Raw genomic sequence first — 18312 nt, 5'->3', positions numbered from 1 at the left:
ATATTTATTTGAGTTGTTTAATTATTTTCATTTTTATAAAAACCCTCGTACTCTAGCCTCTAGAAGAAACTAATTTTTTCGAATCCCCGTAGATTCGACCCTGATCACTGCTATGGACAAAAATTTGTATTTTATTTGAGTAGACATTTATTATTCCACAAGTTCGACACCTGTCACGCATAAAGATGTTATAGTGAGAAGCCTCTATTCGGTGTTTTTTCTTTGTTTTGCGTCGTTGCTTGATTTTCATCAATAAAGAATTTCTTTGCCTCTATATCTGTTTTTCTTGATTGTTCTTATGGATTTTTGTGTATTTATTAATTTGGATCCATCAAAGTGGCACCAGAATTACAATAGATTGAAGTATGGCAAATTCTAACCCCAATATTATTTGTTCTGTCCAAAAATTGAAAACAAAGGCTGAATTCAAATTTTGGCAGAAACAGATCATAGCTCATCTTAAAACATGTAAATTACATCGATATATTGAATCTGCACTTGCTTAGGAAGCTGGTGAGAATGATAAAGTAAAAGATAGCTTGACTTTGTCACAGATTCATCAGACAATTGACATGCCAATTTTTAAAAAAATTGCTACGGCTAATACGACAAAGGATATTTGGGATATATTGGAGAAAACATGCAAAGGGATTGACAAGGTCCAATAAAATAATTTGAGGATGTTGAAAAAGAAATTTGAACTTGTGACGATGGAGAAGTCATAATCTATTTAATCATATTTTTATCGTTTGTCAGATATTAAAAGTTTGATCATGTGGTAGCTGTAATCCAGGAAATGAAAGATTTGAAAGATCTGAGTATTGAAAATTTGCCTGGGTCATTAATTCTACATGAACAAAGAATTAATGAGAAGTTAGAGGATACTCTGAAGAAGGATATAGTAGAGAAGGTGTTGCAAACACAGCTGAATTTGAGAGACAATAATAATGTTAGAGAACAAGGTGAATCCAGCCAGAGGAACAGAGGTGGTTACAATAACAAAAATGGTCGAGGTAACAATAATAGAGGCAAAGGAGGTACATCAAATCTTGGACACGATAGAGATAATAATTTTAATTTTAGAGGTGGTTCTGGTAGAAGTAGAGGTGGTAATTTTGGCACAAGAAATAAATTTAATTACAATAATTTTGGATAGAGAATCCAATGTTATAAATGTGAAAAATTGGCCATAGACAATTTGAATGTGATTTGAAAAAAAAAAGACAGAAATTTTCAGATAAATGTTGTTGAAAATTGAGTGCAGAATAATAATAAAAAATTTAAGACTTTATTATTAGGCTGTAATATTATTGATGTGGTTGATAAAAATAAATGGTATTTGGATACGGGTTGCAGTAATCATATGTCTGGCAAGAAAGAATTATTTGTTGAATTTGAAATCTATCTGTGGTGAAATTAAATTTGGAAATAACACTCTTTTACCAGTGTTTGGCAAAGAAAAAATTCCTATTAGCCTAAAAAATAGGTTTATAATTTTATTTCTAATGTTTTCTATGTTCTTGAATTGCATCATAATTTGTTGAGTATGGGCCATTGTTTGAGAAAAAAAAAATATGATATTCGTATCAAGAATGGTACTTGTATAATTTTTGATAAAAATATTGGAATGATTGCCTGTGTACCAATGACTTCAAATTATTTATTTTCACTGAATTTGAATTCTGCCAAATTTTTTTGTTTGAGTATGGTGATAGATGATAAATAATTGGTTATGGCATATGCGATTTTGTCATTTGAATTTTGATAGTTTTGGATTTTTTTCCAGCAAAAGATTGATTGTTGGGCTGCCTAGTATTAAAAATTCTGGTAGAGTGTGTGATATCATTATTTTGGGAAAGCACCACATTGATGTTTTTCAGACTGGTAAATCATGGAGGGTCAGAAAATCATTAGAAATTATTCATTCAAATTTATACACCGTGGAGGTTTTTACTAATGATGGTTGCAGGTATTTTATTACCTTTATTAATGATTTTAGTAAAAAAAAAGCCTGGATGTATTTTTAAAACAAAAATCTGATGCCTGCGGCACTTCTAAATTTTTAAAACTTTTGTTAAAAGGCAAAATGGCTGTCAGAATAAAATTTTGATAATAGATAGGGGTCAGAAATATTTAGTGTATGATGATTTTCTTAAGAAAAATGAGATACAGCATCAGTTGCCTATTAGATACATTCTCCAATAAAATGGAGTGACAGAAATGAAAAATAGGATAGTTATAGATATGGTGAGGAGTATATTAAAATTGAAAAAGATGCCAAAGTCTTTTTTCGGCAAAGACGATTTCTTGTGCAATTTATCTGTTAAACAGGTGTTCTACTAGAAGTGGTCCCGAAAAAACTTCAGAAGAAATTTGGGGTGGTAGAAGAACATTTATTGGTCATCTCAGAGTATTTTGGGTGTATTGCTTATTTTTATAATCCTGATCAATTAAGAAAGAAATTTGATGATAAGGGAGAGAAATGCGTATTTATTGGTTATAGTGAAATCTCTCGGACTTATAGGTCATATAATCTTGTGATAAAAAAGGTGATAGTGAGTATAGATGTGACTTTTAACGAAAGAGGTGCTTGGAACTGGTCTATTGGAGATCCTAAAATAGCATATGTGACTCTAAATTATCAATAAGAGGATCCTAATGATGATGTTCAGCTATCACTAGTTGCTCAGGGTCCACAGACTGAATTAACTAGACGTCCACAACGTCAGCGACAGATGCCAGCTCATCTATAGGATTATGTTATTATACTAGATGATGTTCCTTCTGATGAAAATATTGTTAATTTTGCTTTGTGTTGCATACTGTGATCCAATTGTGTATGAGGAGACAGCCAGTGATGATCGTTGGGTGAAAGTAATGGAGGAAGAAATTCATACAATAGAAAAGAATGATACCTGAGAGCTTACTTCTTTCCAACCCGTAAGAAAACTATTGAAGTGAAGTGGGTATACAAGACAAATTTTAAACCTAGTGAATATGTTGATAGATACAAGGTGAAATTAGTGGTGAAGGGATACGAGTAGAAATCCGAGATTGATTATTTTGGTACAAATAGTTTGATAATTTCTTTAGCTATGAGATTGATTATTTTGAAATATTTGTATCCATTGCCAGGTTTGACACAGTCTATATGATAATTTCTTTAGCTATCCAAAATAACTGAAAAATTTATCAAATAGTTGTCAAGTCAGCTTTCTTGAATAAAGTTCCTAATGAAGTAGTGTATATGGAACAGACAGTAGGATTTGTCAGAAAAGATTAGGAAAATAAGGTGTATAGATTGAAGAGAGCCTCATATAAATTGAAACAAGTCCCAAGAGCGTGGCATACAAGAATTGATTCTTATTTACTGGCTCGTGATTTTGAAAGGTGTTTGTATGAGCACACTTTATATATTATATCTTCTGTCCATAGTGATATTTTTCTTGTATGCTTCTACGGAGATGATTTAATTTTTACAGGAAATAATCTAGAGTTGATTGCAGAGTTCATGGAGGCTACGATTAAGCAATTTGAGATGATAGATATGGGACTCATGTCATATTTCTTAAGAATTGAAGTCTTTCAGTCTAACAGTGGGATTTTTATATATATAAAAAAATGTAGGTGACATTTTGAAGAAATTCAAGATGGATACAACAAAGCTGATTATGATGCCAATTGAAGAAAAATTGAGATTAACCAAGAAAGGTACTGGTGGATATGTGGATCTCACCTACTTTAAAAGTTTGGTAGGGAGTTTGAGGTATTTGACATTTACGAGGCCAGATATCAATTTTGTTGTTGGTTTGATTTGCAGGTTCATGAAAAATCTACATCAATCACATTTGCAGGCGACTAAGAGGATTTTGAGATATATTGGAGGTACTTGTAGTAATGACATTTTTTATTTAAAAAATGATCTAATTGAACTGTTTGGCTACACAGATAATAATTGAATAGGTGATATAGTAAAGAGGAAGAGTACTTCAAGGTATGCATTTTTTTTTATTGGTTCTTGCATGTTTTCCTGGAGTTTGAAGAAGCAACAAATGATTGCATTGTTTACAGCGGAAGCAGAGTATATTGCAGCAATTAACAATGCAACTCAAGCTTTATGGTTGCGTTGCATGCTTGGTGTACTACAACACAAGCAAGTTCATCCTACCAGCGATTGACTTGTACAAGAATCCAGTACTCCATGGGCGTAACAAACATATTGACATCAAATATCACTTCATATGCGAGTTAGCTCGAAAAGGGAAATTGAAGTTGGTTATTGCAGAACTGAAGAGCAAGTGGCTGACATTTTCACTAAGGCATTGAAAACAGAGACTTTTGTCAAGTTGAAGAAAATATTGAGCATATTCAAATTAGAAGAATTTGGTTTAATCCAGGCAATGTAGAAATATAAGCCAAAGTTTTGCTATTTATTTATGTTGCCATGTGGCTATAGTGTGATTGGTTGGTTTTGTTAAGGTGGGCCATGGAGGTATGAATTCTTTATTAGTAGTAGTAGAAGTTTTTGTATAGAATATAAGTACTAAGTCTGGCTGTTTGCATTTGATATATCATTGTACAGCTGCATAAAGACATTATAGTGAGAATTCTTTGTCCAGTGTATTTTCTTTATTTTGCGTCGCTGCTTGGTTTTCATCAATAAAGAATTTCTTTGCATCTATATCGGTTTTTCTTGATTGTTCTTGCGTTTGTATCCTTAATAATTTCCAGATTGACTTTCAAGTGTTACACAACCAGTCTTTATTTCTTCAAATTTTTGTTGTCCTATTGTATGTAAGTTTGTGTAGATTTCTTCAAATTACTCCCATTTTTAACTCAAAAAGTAATTCATTTTGAATTACTAGAAAATAGGACTGTCATATAACAATTCGATGAAAAATTATTTCAAGTTATTTGCTCCTTTCAAAATATGTTGAATCCACCTTGGTTGACAAGCAAAATGTCGTCATTTAGCATTCTTGCAAAGTAGTATATGGCAAACCAAATATCATATGCATGTTCAGGCAGTTGAAACCAGACCAAGACGCAGCTCTGTTTCTCAAGTATAAGGTCAATTTCAACAGAGCATACCTTCTCATATGCCTCAGTACCTAGCTTTTGTCTGAATGATTTAAGATTTGCCAACGGCCAGAATGGCAATTTTTCTCCATCATGTGTAACAATTCAATCCAATGCATATCCAGTGTCCTTATTTGATTTTATAATTGCAACACTGCTGCAAAAAGACCAATTAGAAAAGAAAGAGAAAGACAGGCAATGTTTACATCAACCAAGTATCCATTCCATCAAGAAGTTACAGTTCAAGCAGGATGAATAGCAATGTCAAATGTACTAAATCAGTATCGAGTTCTAATCTATTTCCCAAAACAGTTTTGTGTGAAGGAGATCCTTGGACATCATCATAGTAATTGAAAACATGATCTTCAGAAGCCAACCTTCATGCCAAGGCTGCTAGCAAAATACCAAAAGGAATAAACTAAATACGCCCAAAAGAAAACTGAGTAAAAACCCCAAAACAACTAAAGGTGACCAAAATTTAGAATTTCTTTACTTGGTTGAAGCTTGGTTCAATTTCCATCATGTGTATTTCAATATTCTCTTATATCAAACGGAGGGTAAGGAATTTTCTTTTTCGTCTTTTCAAGAGATCAATAGAACATGGCGATTTCCTCTTCATATCGTTCCAGCAACGAATCAGATAATAGTTTCAGAACACCTACCAAGCCTCGATTAAGCCATGCCCTATAAATTGAAGATAAAAAGACAGTCACCCAACTTAAATCAGGAATTCAGACAATAAAGAATCTGTTTTACAAACCACCAATGACATATTCGTACTGGAAGGAATCTAGAACTTTAGAATGCGAGACACCAGAAAAGAGAGAACTTGACTTATGAACTTTACGTTGACGCATACATTTGTTTGTTGACACCGTGCACTCAAGACAATGCCAACGTTTAACTTCACTTGGTCAAAATACTTACGCTTTGAAGTCCTCTTAAAGTACTGCTAATTAAATACAGTGTTTATTCAATTAACTTATTTTGTACTTTTAGGAAAAATGTAATTGCATGACATAATGTTTATCCAATTTTCAAATTCTACCTATGTATATGTGGCCATGGCACGCATCCAAACCCGCTCATGTAAAGATTAATCCTAACTTACTTCATGTTTAAAGTTTATTGAATAGCTTTTTCATTTCTTTTTTATGAAGGTTATGATGATTTGCTTTGATACAGTACTATGCAATTCTTATCCAAAAAGAGTACTAGCAATTGGCCAAATTCTATATCAAACAGGCTAATACCATAAACGGTTTAGAAATTTGTATTGAAAAAGGAAAAACAAAAAGAAAAGAAAGAAACTTTATGGTTTCTTTCAATATATCCCCACAAGATAGTCATATCAAGAAAAGGGGTGAGCAGAGCGTGAAAGTATAAAATTATCACCCATGGCCAAAACATTGTATATTTTTTCAAAAAAAAAAAAAGAGTAGTCTATTCAAATAATTATTTTTCAAGGCTTTTCTAAAAAATAATTATTAAATGAATATGTGAAATAAAAAGATGGTTGATGAGCGAGTTTAAAATGTGTTGTGGGACATGTTTACGAATAACACGGTTAGACAAATTTTTCACTATAATTTAGGCACATGTCATGATGGGGAATAGATTCATCCTATTCCTTCGTGCTTCAGTGCACACTATGTATATCATTTCGGCCTTTGTCCACACATCATAAGGTTTTATCACATCAATATAATTTACTGTTTTGGAAAGGTGTAAAAAAAAACAATATGATAATGGAATTCAATTTATTTCGTATGATGCTTTACCAGTTGTCTACATCTGACATTTGAGCCACCAATAGATAGGTGAAACCTTGCATTTAATCTTTTTTAAAAGACAAAATAAAAGGTAGAACAATTATTGGGTATTTAATGAGACTTTCTTACTAGTGCCCAAAAGGACCGATTAACCGATTCCCACGCCTTTGATTTTCGAGAAGGTAAAGTTAATTCAAATCCTTCACAATGCAAGACGATTGAAAATTATTGTGACTATAAGCATTAAAATAAGATAGGATCTACATTTGTCCGTCGCCCTGTTGTCCAGCTTATGATATTAGTGGATCTAGTCCAAATACACCATTTGAAGGCTCAGGGCTTGTGAAATTTCCTCCCAGTGCAAGTATTTGGAGACACATCTTGTATATGTGCTTTATGTCAACGCCAGTTTTCCAATCAATTTATTTCCTTTACTACGTGGCACAGATAATTGACAAAAAAATGGCACTACTTTCATAATAATCAAATACATATGGAAAGATAATTTGTAATTCAAAGTAAATCATTTTTCCTGTGATAAGAATACTATGCACTTGCCAAGGCTAGGATTCAAATTCATGACCTTAGCAAAGGGAGTTCTTGAAGGGTGATTGACCACCTAGCCAACCGAGCTACAAAATTGGTTCAAGTTAAACAAAATTTTTAATTATATAACTAATAAAATACGAAAATACCACTCTGACTATTTCTTTTATTGTCTTTGACGAGCATTAGTGCAGTTGTTAAACTCTAGTTCATACTGAATTTGGACTTTTGTTGCTCTTTCATCCATTTCAGTATAAGAACGGAGAAATACCAAGACCAAATTCGGCACCAAAACGAAACAACAATTCATAGTAGAGAATAATCTAAAAATTTATCAATATTGTTCCTATATTTTAGGATTTCTTGAACTTTGTAATAAATCAATTTACAGATATGTTTGCACATTTTATGAAATTGTACCTCACATAATCAACCTTTTATGTCAAATTCGAAATCCTGACTCTAAGCATATATAATAAGATGCCTCCTCTAGAAATATAAACAAAGCTACGATTGATTGGTTAGGTTTGTTTATTGGCCACATGTCATTTGTTTATTGGCTAGTTTTGTTGGTACATGGGATCAAATTCCACAATGTTAGTAATACTAGAATTAGAAGTCTTGTGTCTTGTCATTGTAAGATGTAGAAGTCGCTGATTTGGGTAGGGACGGACATCAGATGGATAGTTTTTGAACAGTTCACGGTCAAGATTTGGTAAAAAAAATTGTACGGTCCAAATCTTATCTTGTACCTTATTTTTAATAATATGTGTTGGATCCACAAAATTTTATTTTAAAATTACAAATTATTGAAAATAAATTATACCATATACAAATAAAATTCATATGCAAAATGCATATAATCTTCAGGAACGGTGTGCAATCGTTCCTGCCCCTGTCCAGAAGTCGCCTCCAATTTCGCAAGAAAGTCCAGGGTCTTGTCTTCTTGCTTTTTGTAACGAGAAAGAGCTGCAGCCTCGATCGATCATTAGCTTTGAAAATTTTCGCTTGCTTCAATAGCAAAGACTGTTATGTCATTGTAAGACGTAGAAGTCGCCTCCAATTTCCCAAGAAAGTACAGGGTCTTGTCTTCTTGCTCTTTGTAACGAAAAAGGGCCGCAGACTCGATCGATCATTAGCTTTGAAAATTTTCACTTACTTCAATCGCAAAGACTGTTATGTCATCGTAAGATGTAGAAGTCGCCTCCAATTTCCTACAGGGTCTTGTCTTCTTGCTTTTTGTAACGAAAAAGAGCCGCAGCCTCGCTCGATCATTAGCTTTGAAAATTTTCAAAGTGAAGCATTTTTTTCATGCCATCAAATAGCTGAATTTATTGACTATTTATTTTTCTATCAACAAAAAATCTCTGTCCAAAATAGTCAAATGCAACAAATAAACATAAACGATGAAAATGGAAATAATAAAGGGCCCAATATATTTACTGAGCATGTGTTGCTAGGGCAAGAAATCTTACTTCAAGAGAGGAACGAGTCAAAATTGCTCTCTTTAACGTTCCTAAATTAACTATTTAGTTAAATTTTTCAAAGTTTATACAAAAACATTTTTCCTTTTTCTCTTAAGAGGATCAAGAATGAGACTCCACCAAATACTGTTGGTAGTTCAAACCTAAAATTTATCACTTACCAGTGGTGCATCTTACCAAGGAAATTGTATTTCTTTATCATATATGTAAACGTAACTTAATTTTGAAGTAAAACACATTTGACAGTAAGTGCAACTTAATTCTTAAGATGCTTTATTTGTCATTTGCACCTCAAATTTGAGTCACCAATGGATAGTTGAAATCCCACACTTGATCCTCTCCAGGGGGAAAGAAAAAGAACGAAAATAAAATGAAAAGACAAAACAATTATTAAATGTTCAATAAGACTTTGTCCAACCGCTGGCCAGCAGGCACGGTTAACCAGTCCCCATGTCTTTAAATTTTGAAAGGGTAAACTTAGTTTAAAGTTTATGTATATGGGAAATGTTTGCATGCCACCGAAATTTGCTGGTCAATTTTAATGACCATAAAGTGAATCGTTCTATGTGAAATTGACAAAGTCAGGGTAATGCATGTTTTCCCAAAGAAAATGTGTCAATGGTTAGATGGACATTCATTGCTATGGTATTATGTGTCTGACGAATGGGTTTCTGACTTTTCAACAGCTTAGACTACATGGACATCATGATCATTGATGTAAACTCGAAGTAAATGGCTATAGGTCTTGGTCTACACTTTCAGTTTCCTTTCAAGTTTTGCTTTTTCTAGATGGGATTAAGCTTGGTATTCGTCAAATCAGGCAGCGTTTAAATATTGAATTTGTCACCAGTCACTGTCCTAGTAATGGTATTAGATAATTTCTTGGATAATTATGTCCTCAACTATCATCATATATTGGTTAGTAATTTTTCAAGTAGAAATAAATATAGCTTTCAGCTTATCCTACATGTTTTAAGTTATTCCATAGTGCTTTTCTAACTTTTACCCATGTGTGACAAGAAGTTGAATGGTTTACTCTTTTTAAGTTTTTGCTTTGAGAGATTTCTCCGAAATTACTTAAGCCAATATATTTGCAATGTATTTTAGAGGTATCTTTGGAGGAGCTTCCTCAAATATTTCAAATAATAGATTCACCATTCAATAGACGAAGTAAAATCTTGAGTAGCAGGTACGGCACTCTTTGACAAAGTTAGCAGGTAGAGCTTCTTTTCTTTCCTAAAGAAAATGTTGCCCTCCGCATCATCCACGGAAGAGGCACTTGACTATTAAGTATTAAATGTTTCCATCTTGACAAATACTATAGCAATGCCAGCGCAGGAGAGAGATTGGAAAATGGAAAGAGACGTTGGCCATTTGATTCCAAACGCACTCGTAATGTAATTGACTATTGGGGTGGAAATGTGCAAGGTTGCGGAATCAAGGAATTGACTATTGACTTTTCCATATGTATTCAATGGGAAATTTCTTGTTTTCATACTTTGTCCCAGCATACAAAAGGATGTTGATAGCAGATGATGTCCAAAAATGACAGAAAAGGAAAAGAAAAAGTTTAGTTGTAGTAGAATTCAAAATATAAATTAATCCACAATGTCTTTTTTATTAGCACTACAAATATTATTTGAGTAGTTACGGGTTACATGTAGTCTCTTATAATAATTATATCATACAATCATAACATGGGTTGGCGATATTTCGGGGCAAATTTTTCTCAAATGCTAAGATTATCCTCAATCAATCAACTCTAATTTCTCTCAATTACTTCTCTTCTTCTTCTTCTTCTTCTTCTTCTTCTTCTTCTTCTTCTTCTCCTCTCTCTCTCTCTCTCTCACTGACTTTAATTCATCAATTATATTCATGATTTACGAAATTGGTCTTGACTTTAATAGTTTCTCATATACTGATTCTACATGCTCTTATATTTTTTGCATTTTTAAATTGCTACCCAAAATGTTCTTTTTTCAAACACAGCATAATTTAAGCCAAAGTAAATAATAGTTTAACTTGAAAATAATCTCAAAAATAACCTTACTTTCCCTTCAATATTCATGGGATATATAAAGTAATGTAATTTAAAATTACTTTCATCTAATTTTTAGACAATATGAATACTTGATAGAAATCAAGTCTCGCATGACAAATATGAATACTTGATAAAAGATAAAAGTTAAGATTTACATGACAAGTATAAAAGAGAAAAAGATGGTAAAATTTTTAACATTATTAGTTGCTTATAGGCATGATAAACAAGCAGAATTCAAAGAAAAAAAATGCATTTTTTAATAGTGTAAGCAAAATAATGCATGTTGCATGTCAAAAAATTTTGATGCTAAAGTATTGAGTTACAATGACATCATTATAATAATTATTTTAAGTTGAAATGAAATTTGTTAGAGTTAAATGAAATTCTATTTGCAAAAAATGAATAAATGAAAGTTTTAGAATCGAATAAAAAAGCAAGAGTACATAGAACTAAAAAGATGTAAGAAAAGATTAAGGCAAAAACTACGTTATTTACTTATAAAATAATAGATCTATTAGCGTGTGAGTGAGAAAGAGAGAAATGAGAATAATAGGAAAAAGAGTAAGCGAACCTAACTGAAAACACTTAATTAGAGGGAGAAAAGAGGAGTAATTATTTCATAATGGATCTAGGAAAATCAATCAACAAGTATAAAGTTGATTGATTGAAGATAATTTTGATATTTGAGCAAAAAATGCTCTCGAAGAAAGATAATTGCTCTGGCAACATCATTTGCCCTACAATGACATGAAGCAAGTGATAACATATAGTCGGTGTAGTCTATTGGAAACAATAATTCTCGCTTTAGTCATCCAGAATGACTTACATAGTTTGGTTTGGTGCAATCTATAAATTAATCTTGTGTAGAATCCCAAAAGATCTTAAATCCTTCAACTTACTTCAATTGTAGCAATTTTTTTATGAAACTTAAAATAAAATTGAATGAATCACAAATTACAATTTGACTACAAAATTCATTAGAACGAAAGTTTATGCCAATTATTTTTGTTAGAACAATAATAAACTCAAAAATTTTTAAGCTTCTTCCATGGATTGGAACCCAAAAGAAGAAAAAAAAAAAAAGGGAAAAGAGGTTGAGTTTTGCCGGCATATAATGATAGGAAGGCTATTTTTTGGTTACAAATTGGAAGGCTATTTCAAACAAATTATATTTCATCTGTTCTGCATGTTAAAACTTTACAGCTTTCAAGGGTTCATTACGTCTTAATTCTTTTTATGTGATTTTTATGTCCCAATTCTCTCTTTGTGGTATGGTTTTGGGCAGTGGACCAAAAATGACCATTTTGTTTTGCCAAAAACAAATTTAATCCCTTTTACGGAAAATGATCCAATTTTGCTCTCCCTTACATTTTCAGCAAAACTAAATCGAACATTCACTAAACCACTATGACCTTTATAGCATTTAACCCAACTAAATACTTTACAATTTTTCACCGTCGATGACAAAAAAAGACTCACCTTATAATCTTTATTTTTTTTTAAAGTTGATTGTTGACTAGATTTTTAGAGGTGCTAAAAAATTGCCCGATTTCATGCATTATAATAACATTTAAAAATTTAATGTTATTGTGGAAATCCATTATTTAACAGAAGATAAACAATATGATGATGTTTAGGCACCATTCTGAAAGAAATTCATGCTTCTGATATTACTTACAGAAATTTAAGTATTGAGTAAAAGATGAATGGGTGAGATGCTTATTCTTCAAGGCTATTACAGTAATAGATCCTTAGCATTCTGACAAAAGATCAAAAATATATTATTATCAGAATGCTAAAAGATCAAAAGTTGAATGCAATGTCCAAAAGAATACTTCATGTGTACAGTCTAAATATGTGGCAATAATTGTGTAAATGTTGTGGACTTCTCAAGCGGTGTTTTGCACCGAACAGGTTTGGAGCTCATTCAAACCAGAGAGCAGACCGGTCAACAATGTTATTAACATTGAATAGAGTATTTTTCAAAACTGCCAAGTGTGATGTGGGGTATATTTGCTATGTGAATAACATAAATTCAAAGTGTAGCTGAAGACTTGAAAAGAATTTGTTATTAACTGTTCCAATTCACTGGAAAAACAATTCTAATTCTAGCCACTACAAATATACCAAGTACACCTAATAAAATGATTATTTCACTCCATTTTAAGATAAAATGATTATTTCAATTTTTTTGACACCATATTATAATTTATTTATATAGCAACTTACATCATATAATATGATTCATATTCCAACTCATTTATACTCAAAGACAAACTTGTTTGGAATAGAAATTAGTGAGGCCACATCCACACCACTAGAAACATTTGCTGTTATGGCAGCTCAAGCTATCATTACTCGTCCAATTGATGACGTTTCTACTCTAGTGATCTATTGAAAGCATGATCCATTCTAACATTAGGGTATGTAATAAGGACACTTTCAAACGTCCCAATTAGGGGTGTAAACGAGTCGAGTCGAGTCGAATTTTGGTCTAATTGAGCCGAGCCTCCAGTTAATTTTGTGAAACTCAAACTTGAGCTCGAGCTAGACGAGCTCAAAATGTCCGGCTCGAGCTTAAAAAATAAAAAAATAATAATAAATTTATTTTTAAAAAATAAAACATAATTATTCATTTTTAAAAATGAATAAAATAATAATTTTTTAACAAATAATAAAATATTAGAGATATATGTGTAATTTTACTATTAAAATAAAAAATATATATATAATTGAGCTTGCGAGCCAACGAGTTTAATGTTTTTGAACTCGAACTCGAACTCGAGTTCGACTTAATTAGCTCGAGCTCGATATTGACCGAGTTCGAGTCGAGCTCGTACTCGAGCGGCTCGATTCGTTAATACCCCTAGTCCCAATGAGTAACTCTATTGACAATTAGAAGCATCATTAGTTTTATCAATTATGACACTTGCAAATGTCAAGAAAGAGGTGTTAGCCACTGACATGAGCCGCCACGCAATAAGTTGCCACCACCAGCCTTTATTTTTCACACTGGTATCTATTAAGTACAATTGGATGGTGAAACGATAAAAGTTACAAGGTAGATCATTCCGTAGGTTGTTTCCAACAGGCAACAGGCATCCATGTTAGTAACCATTACTATTTCCGTCTTTTCATCATTAGTCTCGTGTTTTCACCTTTTAATCTTGTCCTAACAAAGAAGCAACACTTCAAAGGCTAACATATAATAAAAGCAACTTGATAATTTTTCTCATTTGAAAAGGATTTTTGTACCGGGTACCCATTATTGGAAACTCATTCGCATATCTAAAATTCATCTAATATACCATGTATATTCACATGCTAGCGATTATTATCCTCCTTTACATTTATATACTTCCCTTATTTAATTTTACCTATCCTCTCTTATCTTTATTTATTTATACTAATCAATGTTACATCTTCAAAAATATGGTACCTGAAATATATTTAATGTTATGCAACGGACACCTATTAAACAGACCCAGTTAAAAAAAGCAACCTTTTACAAATACTTTTGCATTCCTAAGGAGCTACTTGTCAAGTTCCAAATTGAATATTTTTCTTAATAGAGGAAGATTCTAAGTCAAGAGCTTCAATGATAATCACTATTTCACTGAAACCCATGTAGTGTTTGGCAACTAAAATTCAGTTTGACTCTCTCCATTTCCTCCAGTATTTTTTAGCTTTCTTACTCTTAATTTAAGATACGAGACAAATAAATAAGTAAACTTTAAATCCCTATTAAAAAATAATCAATTACAAAATCCAAAGAATAAGCGTATGTTATATTTATTTAGATTTACATGTATGGATTGCAATTTTTTTGAAAAAAAAAATTGTTACGTTTTCCATGATCAAATTTTTTAATCACCTTTTTACCTCACATACATCAAATCGTTACAGTAATGTTTTTATGAAAAGCTCTCGAAAATAGGAATCCAAACGAGAGTGAATTTAAAACTCGTAGGATAAAACCTACTTACCAAATATCCCTTAAACTTTAAATAGTTATTTTTTTGAAGGATAAAACTTCAAATACTTAATGCAAGAAACATTTGGGGTCTATCCTGTTGGTCAATTGAAATGTGAGGCAAAAAGTGGAGCTGTGTGGAATGGATCCTTTTACCTGTATACCGTCTCCAAATATCTAGCAATAATTGTGTAAAAGATGTCGACTACAATACAATATGTAAAGTAAGTCGTCAAAAACTGTAAATCGAGCTCAAAGAGTCAAGACCCAGTAGGAGTAGTACTAAGTATGCATTCCCGTTCCCCTAAGTTTAAAGGAAAAAAATCCTTTCCAAGTCCTTCTCATTAATATTATTGTATTCTATCCTTGCACCATTTTTTTTCCCATACTCCTTGTACCTCAAAAAACAAAAACAATGGCTGAATTGTTTGTTCCAAAGATAATAGATGAATTGGGTGATGTTGTTGTGAACCAGCTCGGGGAGAAGATTAACCTGGTGATGGGGGTTGAAGAGGAGGTGGCAAATATCAAAAGAAAGTTAGAAACGATTCAAAGTGTGCTGCATGATGCAGAGAGACGAAGGCAGAAGGAGAAACCGGTCGCAAAGTGGCTAGAAGAGCTTGAAGACATAACATATGAGATGGATGATGTCCTGGACGAATGGAACATCAAGATTCAGAAACCAAAATATGAGGGAACTCGTCATTGCGGAACAAGGTTCGTTCCTTTATCCCATCCTGTTGTTCATGTCTTAAACAACTTCCTGTGCGTAGTGATATTGCTTCGAAGATAAAGAAAATAAACAGAAGGCTAGAATTAACTTTGGAAAAGGCACGCCAGTTCGAATTTATTTCAAGTGGGGGGATTCCTGATTCTCAAGATTTTCAGCGAATTATGACTACCTCAATCATAGATGAATCAGGGATCTATGGTCGAGAATCTGATAAGGATGCTTTACTTGACCAAATATTGTCTGAGACTAGTAGTAGTCAAGGAAGAGATGGAGTTCAAATTATCTCTGTAGTAGGGGCCGGGGGTAGTGGAAATACCACACTTGCCCAGCTGCTCTTCAATAATGATGAAGTGAAGAATCACTTTGATTTTAGAAATTGGATCTGTGTATCGGATCCTTTCGACCAAAAAAGGATCGCAAAAGCTATCCTTGAGAGTGCCGGAAGAGGTTCTCATTTCATGTTAGAGTTGGATTCGTTGATCCGACTTATAAAAGAAACTTTTTCTGGTAAGAGATTCCTGCTTGTCCTAGATGATGTCTGGACAGAGGATGACTCAAAGTGGAAACCTTTCCAAGACTCTCTCAAGGATGGGGCTCCCGGAAGTGTAATATAGGTGACAACAAGGAGTCATAGAGTGGCCACAGTGGTGGGAACAACTCATACTCACCAAATGACCCGAATGTCTGACTCTGATTGTTGGCTAATAATGCAAAGGATAGCATTTGCTAGAAAATCAGGGGACTTATGCAAGAAAGTGGAAAGAATTGGGTTAAAAATTGCAGAAAAATGCAAAAGGTTGCCACTTGCTGCAAAGACTATGGGAAGCTTGTTACGGTTCAAAGATACCGTACAACAATGGCAGAATGTTTTGGACAGTGAGATATGGCAATTGAAGGAAGCAGCTGTGAGCCTTTTTCCTCATTTGTACTTAAGTTACAATGAATTACCCCCAGAGTTGAAACGTTGCTTCTCATATTGTGCTGTCTTTCCCAAAGATTTTGAGATAAATGTAGAAGAGCTTATTAGGTTGTGGATAGCACAAGGTTATGTTCGTCCAAATCGAAGAGGTGAGCGCTTGGAGCTGGTGGGCCTTGAGTACTTCAACAATTTGGCAATGCGTTCCTTTTTTCAAGAATTACAAGAAGTTGAGGGGTACTATGGGTTTCATGAATATATGAAGTGCAAGATGCATGACATAGTGCATGATTTTGCACAATTTCTCACAAAAAAGGAATGTCATGTACTTCATGGAATTGATTATGAACAAGGCACTGGAAGAAATTTATCGACTGAAAGAGCCCGTCATCTAACATGGCTAGGCACTGAGAGTGCGTTTAGTTCTCTAGTCATTGATTTTGGAAGGCTCAGGAGCTTTTTTGCTTTTTCACATGGAAGAGTAGCTCCCCAAGGCTCAGCACGTCATCTGTTTTGCAGTTTGAATTGTGTGAGGACTCTGACTTTAAGTTGTTGTGGGCTACATGAAGTCCCAGCCGAGATTGGAAGTTTGAATCATCTCCGGCACTTGGACTTAAGTTGGAATCTTTTTGAGATACTGCCAGAAGCTATATGTGATCTATATTATCTGGAAACTTTTGATATCAGTAACTGTGGAGATCTTTCGTGCCTTCCCCAAAGGATTGAATGCCTTGTACACTTGAGGCACCTTTTCAATCTTGGGACTCTTAAATTACTTCAAATTCCACAAGGACTCGGGAAGCTGACTTCACTTTGTACGTTAACTCAGTTCAATGCCAGGAGCAACTCCGATGATTTGGCAATTCTGAAGTACCTAAACCAATTGGAAAGATTGCACATTGATATTTATGGAGAAGTAGATTTTGGGAGTGCAGAACTTGGAAAGAAAATTTACCTGCATGAAATGTATTTGTGGTTTAACCCTGGAGTCCACTTTATGGAAACTCCAAGTTGCATTAAAAGCATGGAATTGCCTCCAAACTTGCAACAACTTGCGCTGGATATGTATCCAGGAAACCAGTTACCAAGTTGGCTTGTGACGAAGTCTCTCGTCAATAACTTGACGAAGCTAATTATCAATGGGCTGGGCCGCGCAATGTCTCATCCTTGACTGACTTGTGGAAGCTGTCATCCCTAGAAGAGCTTAGGCTCAATAGAGTGGAAAAGCTGGAATGTTTGGGCAAGGAATTCTTCGGAATCACAATAGCACTGCATGAGAATAGTCATGATACCTTTGGTACATTGTCAAACTCTGAGACATCATCTTCAGCTGAAGCAGCAGCATTTCCCAATTTGAGAAAATTACATTTTGAATGCTGCCCAAATTGGACAAATTGGGAAGACTTAAGTGAAGATGATGAAAAAGTTGCTGTCTCTATCATGCCACGCTTGGAGGAGCTACATATTGAGTCCTGTAAAAAGTTTGAGACTTTGCCACATCGCATCCTTCGAAAGATATCATCTTTCAAAAGTTTGAAAGTTCTGAGTTGTAACAAGTTGAGTGATTGTTACTCCGATAAAATAGGAGACAACTGGATGAAAATATCACGCATTTCTCAAGTTGACATATCCTAATATCTGCTCAAGTATGATTATTCACACATTTTTTTTATGCATCTATCATCTTTGAAGTTAAATAATTACTGCTTATAGATTACAACAAACTAAGGCCTACTTTGTGGAATGACATGAACTTAATAACAAATCA

The 18312-nt window shown here is 33.4% G+C and overlaps 2 pseudogenes; one reads left to right on the top strand and one right to left on the bottom strand.

Moving 5' to 3' along the window:
* LOC113689055 (uncharacterized) overlaps window positions 1–18312 on the bottom strand; it is a 188844-nt pseudogene that overhangs the window by 32842 nt on the left and 137690 nt on the right.
* On the top strand, window positions 15191–18179 carry LOC113690106 (putative disease resistance protein RGA3; annotated as a pseudogene).

Source organism: Coffea arabica, chromosome 5c (genome assembly GCF_036785885.1).
Source record: "Coffea arabica cultivar ET-39 chromosome 5c, Coffea Arabica ET-39 HiFi, whole genome shotgun sequence".
NCBI lineage: Eukaryota > Viridiplantae > Streptophyta > Magnoliopsida > Gentianales > Rubiaceae > Coffea > Coffea arabica.
The sequence above is the reverse complement of the archived record's forward strand: the minus strand, read 5'-3'. Positions and strand labels throughout refer to the sequence as shown.